This window comes from Lepus europaeus, chromosome 14 (assembly GCF_033115175.1).
Source record: "Lepus europaeus isolate LE1 chromosome 14, mLepTim1.pri, whole genome shotgun sequence".
NCBI lineage: Eukaryota > Metazoa > Chordata > Mammalia > Lagomorpha > Leporidae > Lepus > Lepus europaeus.
In genome coordinates, this window is record NC_084840.1 from 66,640,707 (window position 1) to 66,653,796 (window position 13,090).

Genomic DNA, 13,090 nt, shown 5'->3' on the forward strand with positions numbered 1-13,090 from the left:
TGTGATCAGTCAGATGGTGCTCTTTTATATTGAGTATTAAGAAAGGAATGTAATGCCTTCTCTATGGGCTTGTTCACTGCCAAATCCTAAGAGCCAGACAGGGCAGTGCAGCCACACTGCAGGCACAGCTTTAATCTGGATTCCTATGAGTCATAGGTCTCTCAGGGGTCACCCCATTGGTTTATATTGATAGCTGCAAACAGGTAAAAACCAGATTTCTCTCATTTCCCCTTTTGGGGGAAGGGCGATGTATGGTTTTGAAAGCCCTGCTGCATCTAGTCTGATTGCACTGCCCTACTAACAGAGTGGGAGTGTGAGAGCTCGAGAGCTCGTGTGTATGCATGTGCACTAAGGAATTCTACAGGTTTAGAATTGAACTGTTCGGACCAGTGAGACCTGAGTGCCTTGTTGAGGGCTCAGGTGAGGACATTCCAGCCCACTTCCTCAAGACAACATCTGGGGGTGGCAGGGCAGGGACTGGGTTTGGCCTTTCTGATACTTGGGCCTGAGCCCTTTGACAAAGTCATGATGTTTAGCTAATTGTAAAGAAAACAGCTCAGTTAATGCTTGTGATGAGGAAACACATAATGCCCAATTATTCTAAGCCACTGAATTGAATCTTTTTATCTCTGTGGGGAGCATTTTTAAGAGAAAACAAAATTTGTTTCTTGCTAATGGAGTGAAAACAGAATTCATTTTTTAAAAAAGAATGAGGCAAAATAAATCTAATAACAAAATGTTTGTCTAGGGTAATTTGCTTTATAATCAGACATTAAATTGTAAAGTCAGGGAGAGTATGATTCCAAGTTCATAATGTTATCAGTACTTATTGAAAATAAGATATATGAATAAATCTGCCTTGGTTTAATCTGGTAGTTTCATAATCTCTTTTCTTCCCTTAAGATGAATAATAAACATTGCATGCAAATTACTGAGTAGAGCTTGATAAACAATGTCCAGGCAAGTGTTGTGTTGCAGTGGGCTAAGCCTCCACTTGGGATGCCCACATTCTATGTCAGTGCTTGTTCAAGTCTGGCTGTTCTACCTCCCACCCAGCTTCCTGTTACTGCCCCTGGGAAGGTAGTGGATGATGGCCCAAGTACTTGGCTCCCTGACACACACATGGCAGACCCTGGTAGAGTTCCAGGCTCCCAGCTTCAGTCCTGGCTTTGGTGGGCATTTGGGGAGTGAACCAGAGGATGGCAAAGCTCTGTCTCCCTATCTCTCTCTGTTGCCCTGCCTTCAAACAAATAAAGAAAGAAACTTTTGAAAAGGAACTCTGGATGCAGTAATTTTGGGGTGATGTGTTGTTAGCATGTCTTTCTTTCATTAAATTAATTTGGTTGATGTGCTTTGGTTATTTTCATTTAGCAGCCTGTTTGTGCCTCTCTTTACCCACTTTTTTGGTAAAAGATGAGAGAAGATAGCATTTAGCAGCTAAATGTAGACAGGAAGGAAAAGGAGAATGTAATCCTATTTTGAAAAGTTCTGTGGAAACTTACTAACTGCTTGGTACTGTTACTTCCTGTTTCTAAAACCGATGTTAATACAATCCTACGCTCCATTGTGAGAATGTTTATTGCCTTAAGCTGAATTCCTGGCATATTTAAGGTCTTGCTTCTTAAATTTCTGCCAGATCCCCAAGCCACAACTGGCCTGATACATCCCCCACCAGCAGTACCAGCCTTCATCCCTTTCCTACCTTCATTCTGTATGTGGAAAAGACCTTGTTGAGTAATTAAGTTTAACCTGATGATGTGTTCACTTCACTCCTTCTGCCCAGTCAGTCCCAGCTTTTATGGCTTCTGCTTGTCACTGTCTTGGCTTTGAAACAACCCTGACAACTTTGCCCTATCTGACAAATGTTAGATGCCCCCTCCCTTCCTTTAGTAAATACGCTAAGGATGGGTGTTCCATTATTCATGCCTGCAGTACTGATGAAATAGGTCATGTTTTCCAAGGTCAGTATTCAAGGAGGAAGTGTGTTTGAAGGGTGGAGCAGGGAGAGAATAGAAAAATAAGAGAGAGAGAGAGAAGGAAAAAGTGCATTCCTGGGTCGACGTGCTGACATGTACATAGTAGATTAAGCCTTTGCCTGTAGCACTAGCATCCCATATGGGCACCAGTTCAATTCCTGGCTGCTCCACTTCCTGTCCAGCTCTCGACTAATGGCCTGGAAAGCAGCAGAGGATGGCCCAAGTGCTTGGGCCCCTGCACCCATGTGGGAAACCCAGAAGAAGCTCCTGGCTCCTGGCTTTGGATCGGCCTAGCTCTGGCCATTGTAGCCATTTGGAAAGTGAACCAGCAAATGAAAGATATCTCAGTCTCTATCTCTCCTTCTCTCTCTCTCTCTAGCTCTGTGATTTGAAAAAAGTAAATTAATCTTTTAAAAAGAAAAACTACATTCCTGACTCTGAACAGGTGAAACTGACTTACCTGAGTTAGTCTGTGACATGCATGCATATATAGAGAGTACTTCAAAAAGTTCATGGAACATGGAATCAAATGCTGTTTGTTTTGGTGCAAAAATTTTTGAAATCCATGTACATAGTTTTTTCAAAATATGCCATTTCCACTTTTTCCAGACCTCTTAAATGCATGAATTTCAAAAAATATTTGCACCAAAACAAGCTTATCTTTTTTATGTCATATACTTTAAACTTATCTTTTAATTCCATTCCCTGTGAACCTTTTGAAATCCGTGTGTGTGTGTGTGTGTGTGTGTGTTAGTGCAGGCCAGCAGTGCTGCTTTATATAGGAAGCCTGAAAGGCGAGGCTAGGGAAACCCAGCTAAGAAGGCAGTATGAAGCACCTCAAGGTTCTCGAAATAAGTCAGTTGCTGTTTGAATTCTGGTTTTCCATTATTCATTGTATGGATTTGGGCAAGTTTCTTAGCCCCTATAGCCCTCAAAACCTTTCTTACTGGTGTGGTAAAACTTCAGTGAGATAATGGATATGAGTGTTTACGACTGTGCCCAGCCCAGAGCCAATATTTATTTAATAATTGTTTTTATTGTTGAAGTAATATATGACAGAGCTAGGCTTTCTCATACTCAAAAGCTTAGACTTTCTCTGCTGTTGTACGCTGTCGCCCTGTCTGTTTTTATTAGAAAGAAAAACAGATCAATCCTTGGTTTCTTCTTTACCATTTTTTGCCCAGTTTCCTGTGTAATAGAGAGAGAGAGCTTTTGACTGGTCCTGGGTAGCTGGGACTAGATAACTTCTTATACCCCTTGTTCATGCTAACTGAGTAGGTGGGATCTTGCTCAACTTCTTAAACATTTCTGCAGATAGAAATATTGCTTTGGTATTAAGAAACTTACTGAGTCACCCTGTATTTTGTAAAGGAAAATTTAAATACTTGATTTACTGTAACATTTTATTTATGGATGAAGAACTACTGAAACTTCTTTAAGAAAAATATTTTAATAAGTGGAACAGAGAACACTTGTTTCCCAGTTCCCATTATTATGGGAGTAGGGGATGGGGAATACCTAACATGAAGCAATGTAATTTCTGAAGTAATCTCTAATTTGTATTCCTCCTTAATTTTCACACAGATAAAAGGATTTGAAATGATTCCATACATTTGGAGTAAGGATAAATTAAAGATTAGATGGAAGAGAAGCAGATGACTATAGTATCAGTAATAGTAGCCCAAATAGAACTTTCTGAGTATGGCCCATTTTGGAAGGGATAATGACAGTTGGCATACAGTTGCTCATCCAATTTACATTTTCACATGCCTTTGCTAGTCCTCAGAGAGCTGCCAAATTACTGTGGCATGTTTAAGTAAGTAAATTAGGTCAGGGTTTTTCAAACTGCAGGTCGGCCCATTAGTGGGTCATGAAATCAGTTTAGTGGGTCACAAGCACTACAGAAAAGTGAAGTCACAAACATATCAGTGTCCGTACAGCACAGAGAAAAGGTTAGGTTTAAAACACCTGGAAACTTGAACTTCATGTGTTTTCTGTGTGTGTGTGCGTGCACATGCACGGGGTGCTTACATTGTACGGCACTGTGTGTAAAGAAGTTACAGACTGAAATGTTTGAAGCTACTGATCTGGGGTATTTTTTATTGAACGTGGTTATAGTGAGTTTAAACATTCATGGAAGGAGGGGCCGGCGCCATGGCTCACTTGGTTAATCCTTCGCCTGCGGTGCCGACATCCCATATGGGCGCCGAGTTCTAGTCCCAGTTGCTCCTCTTCCAGTCCAGCTCTTTGCTGTGGCCCGGGAGGGCAGTGGAGGATGGCCCAAATGCTTGGGCTCCTGCACCCACATGGGAGACCAGGAGGAAGCACCTGGCTCCTGGCTTTGGATCAGCATAGCTCCAGCCGTAGTGGCCATTTGGGGGGTGAACCAATGGAAGGAAGACCTTTCTCTCTACCTCTCTCTCTCACTAACTCTATCAGTCAAATAAATAAAAAAAAATTCATGGAAGGAATGTGCTTATGGCCGAATCTATGTTAGGTGTATTTCCATCACAACTTGAGTGGATTCAGTGTGACCCCTTTCAGGGCTGGAGACTTTGATCCCTCTGGCGTTGTTTTGCAATATATCATCATTTCTGTGGTTCTCACATCTCGCCCAGCATTGGGGCAGGAGAGCCCACACTCATCCAGCCCACTATCACATGCATAATTGCACCAAGTGGGTATGACAGCACAGACTGTAATTTCCAAATTAACATTGTACTCTTGTTTCTCTTAAGGTTGTCCTTTTTCTTTTCTCTGCACAAAAATGTTTCCAGATACTTTATAATAGAACTGTAGTTCACAAGATAAATTTCTGAGAAGGCTGTATGTGGCTGACATGGATCAAGGAGGAGGACAGTCCAATCTTTGTAAGATTGAAACGTGAGAAACTTAACTTCTCAGTCTACCAGGAAAGCCTGGGGAGTATTTAGTAAATAACAATAGAGGGAGAACGGTTGACTTCTTTTGGGAGTGGTGTATTGGAGGATTAAACTATAGAAGGAGAAAAAAAGAAGGGCCCTTAAGGTTAGTGATAAGGTACTATTATTGGCATAACAGTTTTAGTAATGGTTAATGCAGTTATTTCTCCCAGAAGTAATACGTTTTGCCAGTGGAAAATAAGGTTTGTTACCTCAGTTCTGAAGATTCATAGATGAATGTCATTCCTAATTAACTCATCACCATGTACCATCGTGTTTATGTGCTTTCTACTATAAACTGAATTTATTAAGTTATTTGAAAGGCAGAGTTACAGAGAGGCAGAGACAGAGAGAGAGGTCTTCCATCTGCTGGTTCACTCCCCAAATGTCTGCAACAGGTGGAGCTGCACTGATCTGAAGCCAGCAGCCAGGAGCTTCTCCTGGGTCTCTCACGTGAGTGCAGAGGCCCAAGGACTTGGGCCATCCTCTGCTGCTTTCCCAGGCCAAGCAGAGAGCTGGATTGGAAGTGGAGCAGCCAGGTCTTGAACTGGTGCCCATATGGGATGCTGGCACTGCAGGTGGCTTTAACCACTATACCACAGTGCCAGCCCCCTAAACTGAATTTTAAAATCTTTAATACATTGTGCTCACAAATATTTGGAATTTTACTTAGTTTAACATTTGTAAGATTACAAAACAAAGAGTAGAGAATTTATTTCCATATTTCGTTCTTTGAATTAACTTGAAAAACTTCTGAAAAAAGTTTCTCATTTTTCATGATTATTTTGTTCAGTTTACATTGCTTAAGGTAAAGCAATCCTATTATGACTAAGTTGATTTTTAGATTAGTTTTTCTTTAAAGACATAGCAGAAGTAGTTAACTGTCATTATACACATACAGTTTATTAGAGATTTATTTTATAATTGTTCTTCCGGAAGCAGTTATTGATTTCCTTCATAACTAGTTGTCAGTAAAGGACAGGTTTTCATTATGAATGTGTTGTTGGCATGTCATTTGTCCTTGTCATTTAATTAACGTAACCAGTATCCTCTATGTGTGTGCATTTAAAAAGAGGTACTGTTAAGTTCTGACTTCTGTGACTAGAGCTATGATAGAAATCAAGGCTGACAGGAAGTTTCTTGAGTATTCTTGGTAATGAATTCTTGGGTAATGAATCCTGTTGCAACAATAGAAATGAAAACATTTAGCACTTGGGTAACATGGAGGAGAGAAGCAGGGTTCTCCATTACATGAGGTGCTGGTAACAGGCATAGCATTTACTAAAAAGTTACCACTGTGTTCTCTTCATTTATTTAATTATGATTGCAGCTGTGGGATTTGTCTGTTGATGTGTCAAGGGTCTGAGCAAACAGTATTTGTAGTAGTATTAGTAACTTACTAGGTTGAAGAGCCATGAATTGCCAGATTCAGTAGTGGATGGCGGATACTTTTCTGCATGGGGTAGGAGTCTTGACAGCTGGTGGCTGAGTGCTTGGGGGCTTGTAGGCACAGTGGTGGCTGGTTGCTGTTCTCACATTGTTGAGTAGAGGGAGGAAGGGGTGATTGTCAAGTGTGTGTTTTAAGATAATTTACTTGAGGATGGAAGCTCAAAGCATATATGAGACTCTTAATGTAGTCTGAAATGATTCTTAAAAGATCTGTTTAAATGAGGAGGAATCAGATTGCTCGACTTCTGTAGGATCTGCATTATGACTGTCCTCTGTTCTTCATCACTAAAGCTTAGCCATTGTTTCTCAAAGGCCTATTTTAACTCCAGAATTACTTGAATTTTTTGTCTTGACTGTTTCCTTCCTGTTCCCATAAGAAAAAAGGATGTTGCACTTTTCAGATATCGTGGCACCTGATCTCTGGTTGCCCAAATGTGGACTCCTTGTTTTGAGATTTACTCTTCTTTGTTCCTCATTTGCTGAGTATGTTTTTGTTGGTTTTTTTTCCCCCTATTCTAATCCAGAACGTTTTCCCGTGCCTGTCACTGTACGTGAAGATAGTCAGGGACTTCAGCTCGCGCCCCATGGGGCCTCTGCATCTGGGTGTGCTGAGAGATGGAGCGACTAAGATAACTGTTTACGGGAAGTGAATGGCCTCGTGGAGCTGAGTTGCCTTGTTTTGGTTTTCCTGTGACTCTGCAAGGCGGCCTGTGGGAAAATGGTAGGGCCTGACATCTTAAGCCACAGGCGTCCAGAGGGAGTTGAATTAATATGCAGAGTTCAAGTAGAGAAGCTGTCTGTAAGTTTCCTCCCTTGTTCCAGTGCCCACACCCACTCCTAATGTGTTTACATTTGAACTTTTGCCAGAACACCCTTAGCTTAAAAAGGGAGGTTTCAGACACTCCCGTCTTCATTACATACTGCAGTTTCCATTACAGATACCATGAATACTGAACACTTCTGAGAAGTTATTATTACTGTTGTTTCCCTTTTGCCTTTGGAGCTGCGGAACAGCGTAGCTAAACGAGGAGCCTGACAAACCCCCCACAGGAGGTCGATGTGCCTTGAAGACAGCTGGATTTAGGATGCATCTGAGTGCAGGCTGCCATAACAAAATATCATAGACTGGGGAACTTACACCACTGATGAATATTTTCCCATGGTTCTGGAGACCAGAAGTCCAAGCTCAGGATGCCAGCCAGTTCGGCTGCTGATGCGGGCTCTTCCTGGCTTGTAGACTCCTGCTTTCTTGCTGTGCCCTCACATGATGGAGAGGGGGGATGTCTAAGGAGATATGGAGAGAGGGAGAGGGAAGGACGGAGTTGAGCATGAGCTGTGGCCCTTATAAGGACACTGATAGCATCATGAGAGCTCCATCCTCATGACTGCATGGAAACATTCCCTTCCAAATATCCCATCTCCAAATACTGTCACCTTGGGAGCTAGGGCTCTAACATAGGAAGGGGGTGGGCAGGACACACACACACACACACACACTCAGTGCCTAATGATACGCATGTGGGTAAGAGTTCAGCATCTACCGACGGCCATTGCTATCTCCTCCTTATTGCTGGTGTGCCAGGTTTGCGTTTTCCCACCTTCCTTTGTACTGGGTACTTCCTGGAGGTGCCTTCCTTCTTGGATGAAGAGAGAGTCCTGCTTTCACAGCGCTCAGGGCTGCTCAGCAAGGGAAGGTTGAAGAAGATGCCACCCAGTCCTGCAGCCGCTGCTTGTGAGAGCTTACAAAGAGCCCTGTGGTTTCAGCTCACTCAGTCAGGTGTTGTTACCTGCACCCTACGGCGTCTTTACTGACATAATCTGCGAAGGAAATCCTTCCTCCTCTTGGAGTTGGCAGGAGGTAAAATCTGAGCATCAGTCATGTCTCAGGCCTCCTTGTACTTGCCACCCCCAAGGTTTACACACTACGCAAATGCAGTGTTGTTTGCTGCGCTGCGTCTGCTATGTGTGCTGCTCTTTCACACTGGGCTGCGAGCTCCTGAACATCAGGGACCTAGTCTTGTGGTCCTCTGCTCTTTAGGGTCCGCCTCCGGCTCATGCCTAAGAGGAACAGAGACAGTGTAGTAGACAAGCAAGCCCGCTAGGTTCGGGTCTCACAGCCATTGGTTTACCGTGCCTGTTTTGCTTTCGGCAGCCTCTGTGAGACCAGCCATTTATCATCCACAGAAAGCCCATGAGGTAGCGTGAAGAAAGGTAAGTGAGAAAACAGACTTTAATTAAAAGTACCTAGGCCATATAAATAACTGCCCTCTGGGATTTAGCTGGAGACAGACAATCCTCCGAAGACCCAGATGGAGACGGACCCTAATCTTCACTTGGATTCCTAGTTGTGGAAGCAGGAGTCAGGCAGTCATCTTAGCTCCTCATTATAAACTGTTTCAATCACAAAGAAAAAACTTGGAATTGTAACCATTGTTTTCTGACATGGTTCTTTTTAAGAAACAAGATTTTCCAGACACTTAACCAGGCCTTATTTTAAAAGCTAAATAGGGGGTTGAGTGTTTGGAAGTCAGAACACATTCTTCCATAGAAACAAGCCTGTTGACCCACAATATGACTGAAATCCAGATATTAGAGAAGAGAAGTTGTAAAGTTCTAAGACTCCTGGCTGCCACTTTACCAGTAAGAATACAGACCTAGGGAAGTACATCAGGATTTAAGTTTGTGGATGTTTTAAAGTTCTTTCTACTCTACCCTGCATTTGTGTCAGTTACTAAGAAGGAGTGTATTGACTCTCATCAGCCAACAACAACCAGCTGGGAACACAAACTTAGAGCTGTGTTTACACTGAGTGGTTTGAAGGCAGATCAGGAAAATGGAGCCAGATCTGTGTTGGATGTGGTTCTGGTTCAGTGATTTCCACCCAGGAGGCAGGGGAGATTCAAGAGGGGTTAGAATGGTTGTTAGTGAAGACAGGGGCCATCTGGTTACACTGCTGGTAGACTCGCCTGTGCCCCAGGCACACTCTGATGGAGATGGGGTTGGACTTGGGTCATTGAAGCGGAGATTTCTTTCTCTGGTCATCAAGGAGGCTGACTTCATTTTTTCCAACAATTGGCTATGTAATTCAATCTTGAGTATTGGTGCTTCCAGAGGGGTTTAAACAGGAGATGGAAGGTGACGACTGAGGGTTTCTTTTCGTTGTTGTTGTTAAGATTTATTTATTTGAAAGGCTGAGTTAAGAGAGAGATCTTCCATCCACTGGTTTCCTCCCCAAATGGCTGTAACCCTCCAGTGCTGGGCCAAGCTGAAGCCAGGAGCCAGGAGCTACTTCTGGGTCTCCCACATGGATGCAGGGACCCAAGCACCTGGGCCGCCATCCTCTGCTTTCCTAGGCATATTGTTGGGGGAGGGAGGCTGGATTGGAAGTGGAGCAGTCGGAACTCGAATGGGTTGCCAGCATCCCAGGTGGTGGCTTAAGTCACTGTGCCACAATGCTGGCCCCGGAGGATGTCTAAAGTGCCTGTGCCTGAGTAGTGTTTGTGTTTTAACCTTCTAATTCCTCAATGATAATGGCTCAAGGTTTTTTGTTTGTTTTTAAAGCAAATGGATAATTTTCTCCTACCTTGAGAGGATCATCATAATGACTTAGTACTGTCTTAAAATTTGGCAGGATATAGAAGCAGGTAAAACTGTGGTACTCTTATTAAAGTATACTTACAATTTAAATATACTTTATAGTCCATTGAAAATAACATCCAGTTATTGATCAGTATAATGGCAGTATTAGGCTTGGTGCCAGAAATAGTCCTCAGATCAGTAGAAGATCCATTTAGAAACTTGAAGAGAGAGAGGCACTGAATACAGCAAAACATGGGCCGGAGTCAGGTCACGGTCCTAGCTCATCTGCTCTGTGAACTTAGTCTCTCTGGGCATGAGTTTCCTCATCTACAATGATAAGGAAGTTGAGCAAATGGCCTTTGTATTCCTCCTAAAGTTTGTCTTTAAGTCTTTTTGAAGATACAATCACTTCTTGTGAAAATGTTAGTTTGTTCAGTTGGGCCAGGTCATAAATTTTATTGAATTATAATTTAGCTCTTGAAGACAGGAATATTTGAAGACTTTGAAAGCTGGTCCACCAGGAAGTTTTTTTTTTTCTGGTCTGTGTAGTTTCCTTCCTCTCAGGAACTACTAGGCCTAAATCTTCCTCATCTATCCCCTGTACAGTTTTTTGAGTGAAAATAACACAATAAAAGTGCCAACGGAGGCCTTTTTATTCAGGAATTTGTAGCTTAAAGATGAAGTATGATAGCTCTTTATGTAAATTTGAATTTTATGAGTACAAAAGAACATGTAACTATAAGTATTGCATTACATGCAAATTTTGAAATACTGTGGGAACCAAAAAAAAGGGGGGTGGAGGGAAATTGATCAAAAGTTGCACAATTTCAAAGATACTAGGTGAAAGTTTGTACATTGTCTTTATGGGATTGCCACGCGGCTGCTCCCCTCTAACTGGCAATTGGTGTGCCTTACCTGTGTGGCTGGTATTCTGTAGCTGATGAGCTTTAATGGCACTGCCGGCGTGGGCTGGCATGTAAAGTGCACTTGGACCCACACGTCTTACCATAGCCTTCAAATTGGTCATTCTTATTAATGGTGATGCTAGTGATAGTGTCAAAAATGCCCCTCAAGTCAGTAATTTTGTAACAGAGGCACGGCATCCTTGTGAGGAGGACCAAACAATACATAGGATGCAAAGAGCACAGAGCACATTTCCACCTGAGATTTATTACGAGAGAGGCACTACAGCAAAGCACTCCGGGGCACAGACTGCAGAAAGATACTTAGTTGTTAGGCGTAGGTGATTCTCTACTCTCTCTGGGCCTCCATTTTACCATCTGTGCAAAGGGTTGAATGTCACATCTGCCACAAAGATTATGTGTCACGTAGTACACGTTATGAAAACATAGACTGCTGGGCCCGCTCTCAGAGATTCTGATTTGATAGGTCCCAGGACATTTGCATTTGTCAAATTCCCTGGTGCTGCCAGTGTCCCTGGCCCTGGCTCAATACTTTGAAAGTCACTTTGCTATACTTTTGTACGTACAAATGCATGTGCTGGCTTTTTTTATATGCACTTCATTTTTTAAATGTGTACTGTTTTGGAACTTGATGTTTTTCTTTGATTTAATGCATTGTGAATATTTTCCATTTCATTATTTATTCTAATAATAAATGATTTTTAAGCTGTACTATGTTCCATTATTAGATATATAAGTGCTTTCATTTTTTTTTTTCCACAACCATAGATTGTACTGGAATCTCTGTTTATCTTGTTGGAATAAATTCCTAGAATTAGAATTACCAGGTTCAAGGTTAAAGTGTATGTACATGTTAAGGCTTTTTGCCACATACTCTCAATAAAGTCTTCAAAAAAGATGTAGTAGAAAATTATCTTCTTGCAAGTTGAGGAGAGTAGACACTAGTTTCCTAAATGTAAGAAAAGGAGAAGAATAAAACATTGTCGTTAACTTTCTTGCTTTGTATTTGGGCCTTGGTGGAAGTAAGCAAGAAAAATAACTGTGGATTGATAGTGTAGACAAAAATATGTCATGAAAAACCAGGGGAGGAGCAATAGGGCTGAACCGTGACTTGACTTCATGGCAGTTTTTAGATTCAACCTTAAATGCATGTAATGCTACTTGAAGTATACTTTGATATAGGTGATTTTGTACAAAGAAGAATAAACTTTTATTTTTATTCATCATATATAATTTGCTCGTGTGATTATGACTGCTAATTCAAGGGTCTTGATTTTTGAAAAGAAAAATTGTTTCTTGACTTTGATATTGAGAAAGCCCCTGGATTTAGAATTTTGGTTTAATATTGAAAGTCTAGTCTGCTCTTCATTCCTATATGGGGCTCTCTCCCTCTCTCCCTCCCTCCCTCCTCCCTTCCCTCTTTTCTTCCTTTCCTCTTTCTGTCTGTAACTCTGCCTTTCAAATAAGTAATTTTTTTAAAGATTTACTTATTTATTTGAAAGACAGAGTTATAAAAAGGCAGAGAGAGAGAAGAGAGAGGTCTTTCATCCACTGCTTCACTCCCCAAATGGCCACAACAGCCAGAGCTGGGCCAATCAGGAGCTTCTTCTGGGTCTTCCATGCGGGTGCAGGGGCCTAAGGACTTAGGCCATCTTCCACTGCTTTCCTAGGCCATAGCAGAGAGCTGGATCAGAAGTGGAGCAGCTAGGACTCGAACTGGCACCCATATGGGATGCCGGCACCGCAGGCAGCAGCTTTACTTGCTACACCATTGTGCCAGCCCCATAAATACATATTTTAAAAAAAATTTTTTTAAAAAACAAAAAAAAATTTAAACACTGGCTTTCTTGGTGCAATTTTAAAAAGTATTCCTTTCCTTCAAGTGAAGAAACCCATATGACAATCATTTCTTTAAATAGGCACCAGTCACTCCGAGAAGAGACTGTGCCTTTGACCACTAGGTGACCCTGGTAGACCACAGAGCTCTCCTTACTGGCAGAGGTCCTGGAATTTCACATTTTATCAAGCTACTTTGTATGGGAGAAGAAACTCTAGTCATTTAATAGTCATCCATCAAACGATACTTGATGAGTATAATTTATCAGTCTAAGACAGTTTTAAGGCCAGCAAGTTTAAGGTAATCAATTATTAAAGAAATCCATTAATTGGACAGTGTTTTGGTTGCTCAGAGGTTTGTACAGATTAATGCACTGCATATTCATGAATTACTAATTATTCCATT

The 13,090-nt window shown here is 41.8% G+C and overlaps 1 protein-coding gene across 4 annotated transcripts in view; it reads left to right on the top strand.

Moving 5' to 3' along the window:
• FAM107B (family with sequence similarity 107 member B) overlaps window positions 1-13,090 on the top strand; it is a 241,185-nt gene that overhangs the window by 202,879 nt on the left and 25,216 nt on the right. The window contains exon 1 of one of the 4 annotated variants that reach the window (XM_062210857.1): window positions 8,499-8,557. The exons of the other annotated variants lie outside the window; for them this stretch is intronic. The gene's annotated coding sequence lies outside the window, so the exon portion shown is untranslated. Of the gene's footprint in view, window positions 1-8,498; window positions 8,558-13,090 lie in introns of those variants that run through there. 4 annotated transcript variants of the gene reach the window in all.